The sequence below is a fragment of the Nannospalax galili genome, unplaced genomic scaffold (assembly GCF_000622305.1).
Source record: "Nannospalax galili isolate Female #2095 unplaced genomic scaffold, S.galili_v1.0 scaffold9, whole genome shotgun sequence".
Lineage (NCBI taxonomy): Eukaryota > Metazoa > Chordata > Mammalia > Rodentia > Spalacidae > Nannospalax > Nannospalax galili.
The window spans coordinates 7543834-7548110 of NW_008360332.1; the positions used below are offsets into that span (position 1 = coordinate 7543834).

The following is a 4277-nucleotide window of genomic DNA, read 5'->3' on the forward strand; positions in this document are numbered from 1 at the left end:
AGGTTCTCCAGAAAAGACTTGGGGGAATGATGGCTCTTTTTGGTTTCCGTCATAGTGCAGGTTTTCTGGGAGACCCTCTAATATTTTGCCTTCTAATATTTTGAACTGGAGGCACCAGGTATGTAAAAGATGCAATAGAGAGGCTTCCCCAGCAACTTGCACAGTATCAGCCTGCTGTATGCTTTCCCACAAGATGATCTCTCTCTCTCTCTCTCTCTCTCTCTCTCTCTCTCTCTCTCCTCTCTCTCTCCTCTCTCTCTCTCCCCCCTCTCTCTCTCAACATTTGTCATCACTTTTTTGCACTCACAGCCCCTGTGAGGGATGGTATTAGAATTGGGCAGATCTAGACTCACATCTTAGTTTTTCCCTCTTAGCAGGTATGTACCTGATTCTCTATTTCCTTTTCTGAAATGCGACAACAGAATAATGTAGGTATTGTGAACACTAAATACACAAGCATGTGAAAAGATCTTGTAGGATTTATCATGCATGTGACATCTCCTTAAACATCAGAACTTTGTGCTCTGCTCCTACCATATCCACTGTTCTTTGTGCTATGAGACCTTTTGGAGCAAAATCACAGCTCTCACCTCAACGGGGATAAGAGATAGTTTATTTTGGAGCCAAATATTAATGACTATAGCCCAAGAACTATAACTATTCAGGTTAGCCCAAATTCCATGTTCCAACATGGTAATAGTTTAATGAAGTTTTTGTACTAACAGAACAAAGAATGTCACAAATCGAGGCACTTCTTAAATATATTAGTGGGAACATCAGGTAGACAGTTTACAGCCACTCCAGGAAACCTCTACTGTAGGCCTCAGGTGCTACCTGACAACACTCTTAGCCTTTTGGTTGGTAGAAGCTAGTAGTTTATTAATTCAATACGCTCCAAAAGGTTTCACTTGTTAGTCACAAGGGTTAGATCAGACACAGAGATGGACAAGGAATGGTCATAAGGGGCTAAAGATAGCCCAAGATAATTTCAATTAGGCTCTGGACTTGAAACATGGAAACTCACCACAGTCATATAAATTCTAATCAATTAATCAGCCTTGCAGAGGTTCAGCATAAGGTACAGTTTCTTCCAAGAACTATCATTCACACACCTTATAAAGTAGCTGATCTTTATCCCTTTACTCTGCAGGCATTGCACGACATGGGTGCACTTACCTACATGCAGGCGATACACACATACGCATAAAAATAATAAATAAAATATTTTTAATTAAATAAATAATAAATAAAGTGGTTTTCCAAATAGTAAGACACTCAGCCCATGAAGCTGATCACAGGTCTCACTTGGTGGGAACAGCCACCCCTGAAGGAGTTCAAAGCAGTTGGGGCCAGGCAAAGGCTTCAGAAAGGCAAACTGCGGAGGAAGCTTGTGCAAGATAAATTAATTGCTGATTGGGTGAGTTTGTGGTGTTAATGAGGCAATTAACACTTGGGGTAAAAATAGTTGACTGAATTCTAGAGGAAACCAATGGTTTGGAAGCAATGAAAATGACCTGGCATAGATTTAGGTGAACATACGGTAAGGACACAGGGACTAAATTGGTGAAAGTATATCTCAGATTTGAAAAAAGAAATGTTCTCTATCCATGGTATTGCATGAATGAAAGCATATAATATAGAAGTAGCATGAAAGAATTCATTTTTATTTGAAAGCCTGCCAAGCCGGGCGTGGTTTGGTTTGGCTTCCAGCAGTAGCAGGACCGTGTCTTGAAAATCAGAATAAGTAAATGCACAAGCAAACATGGCGGATAGAAAGCTTTTTCCTGCATTAATACAAGTATTTTTCCACTGTAGAAGTCAAGCTAGCTTCTCAATAATTCCCCAATTCTGTATTCCCTATTGATAGAATTAACATTGCTGGTGAAACTTCAATAGGCTTGTGAACTATTTCAGTGGATCCAAAGTTACAGAACAAACACCATGACTGGCATCTTTCCCTAACATCAAAACCAAACCCCGGATCTTAAACGTCTAAAGTAAACTTGGACAATTTAACCCTCATTTCCTCTCTACTTTGCAGCAGCTGAACTGTCTTGTCTCCTGTAATGATGACTGAATTTCTCCTGGTAGAAGAGATGGCTTCAGCACCTTTCTCTTCCTCACGGAGGAATGACATGAAGGTAACCTGCAGAAGTCCTAAATACAAAAATAAATGCCAAGTCTTACTAACAACTCAGGCTCAATAACACGCCAATAATGACTGCAAGAAGCTTCATAAATACATATTGCTTTAAAAACTAAAATTATGATGAAAACACCAAATAACTTGTTTTTTCTCCCAGACAGTTAGGTTTTTAATTCTGAGAATTGAAATAGTTAGGGTTCAATATTAATTTATAGAGGATTTTTAATACCTTTAAAGTTTCCTGTAAACTTTCAGGTCAACAACCTGAACCCTTTAAAGTCACTGGAAGCTAAATTAAGGGTAGAAGTCTCCAATGTGTTTTGTCTGCTAGAGAATGTGGTACTTACCCCCAATTCATCTGGTTTTGAGTTTAAATTTCCATCCAAGCTCTAATTAATCAAGAATTTAAACTTCAGAAGGCAAGGAAAATTTGACTAGGTTGGTTTGACCAAGTTTAGTCTGACAAAGGTTTTTTTTTTTTTTTTAACTGAATTATTCCTAATTTATTCCAGAATCTCTGTTCCTGAAAAGGGTTTATGTTTAATTGGCCATGAGAAACTATCAATGAGACCAACTATAAGTAAGTTGACTTATTGTTTAAATCATACTGAAACATCATAAAAATGTTTATAAAATACACAGAGTGACAACAATAAATAGTTTGGAATTTATCTAACATTCTCAGGAATCAAGTGATGGGGCGGTTTGGTGGGGTTGCATCTGGGAAGGGATGCAAGTTTTGTAGAAGGAAGGCACTGAGAAATCGCTGAACACACTGATGGAGAGGTAATCCTTCCACGACCAAATCCTTGCCTGGCTGTTGATTTATAATTGTCATCTTTCAAGATTAAATTATATATGTTTAATTTCTCAAAAGAACTGGCTCAGTAGCAGAGAAAACCTTGTCAAGAGGGTCAGACAATCACACAATCTTAGGACAATGTGTTAAATGCATCTTGATGATTACAGTGATGTCTGTTTTATACCAGAACATCTTCGTTTTATTTGGCCTCCTTGATGCTGGTATTAGGAATCACAAACAACTGTTTTCCACCAGTGCTCTTTTGGTACCTTCTGCACAGTCCATCAGTTGTGAAGTGTAATCAATCACTTCTCCAATTTTGTTAATAACTACAAGGCCAGACAAGATAGGCTTCCCTGAGACAAAGCAGTTTCAATTCTGTGCTCAGCAGCATTTTTGACCAGCATTGTATTTCCCTTCTCTGGACTCACATTTGTTTCCCCATTGCTCTTAACACCCATGACTAATAACACCATGTGCCTAATTTCAAGCTGTGCCTTTGTCCTCATCTCAACTTTACTGGTTCCCCCAAATCCTATTTCCTTGAGCGAACATCACAGATGGCATGCTTTATAATTGGTCCATTGGTCATGCACTTAGTATTGTTTATGGATGGGAAGATGGGATATCTTCTGTGGTGTAAACCTACCCTTCTCTGTACCTTTCATTCTGACACCCTCACTTATCAAAATTATATGTTTTCATTGTTGAAGAAGCTGAAAATATTTTCTTTCATGTATTTACAGGAGTAGATATCCTCAGAGGAAAACCTGACTACGAAAGTCCATGGCAGCCTTATTTTCATAAAGCATTACTGGTAAACCACCATGAGGCACTCTTACTGTCGTTCTAAAATAAACGATAATAGTTAATGATGTAGGTAAAAAGAAAACCTGAATAAATATCTATTTATCAAATTCCATTTAAATTACAGTGACTAAAATTCCCCTTAACACAAGTTAAACTCAATAAAAACAGTAAGATTAATAAAGTACTTTGGATATTAAGTCTTCCAAATATCAGTTAATTTGACATGGGATAAAAATTGATCCTAGGGGCTGGAGAGATGGCTCAGGAGTTGAGAGCACTGACTGCTCTTGCAGAGGACCCGGGTTCAATTCCCAGCACCTACATGGCGGCTATGAACTGTCCTTAGCTCCAGTTCCAGGGGAATCCAACACCCTCTTCTGACCTCTGTGGCACTGCACAACACAGGTGCACTCACATACATGCAGGCAATACACTCATACACATAAAAATTTTAAAAATAATAATTTTTTAAAATTGATCCTAAAGGGGCTAGAGAGACGGTTCACCGGCAGTTGACAG

General features: G+C 38.4%; 1 long non-coding RNA gene across 1 annotated transcript; it reads left to right on the forward strand.

Annotated features, from left to right (window-relative positions):
- The first annotated feature begins 1984 nt into the window (after positions 1-1984).
- LOC115069013 lies at positions 1985-3876 on the forward strand. Its single transcript, XR_003848366.1, has 3 exons — positions 1985-2141; positions 2659-2726; positions 3695-3876. It is a non-coding gene; the product is annotated as an uncharacterized LOC115069013 (long non-coding RNA).
- Positions 3877-4277: the final 401 nt, after the last annotated feature.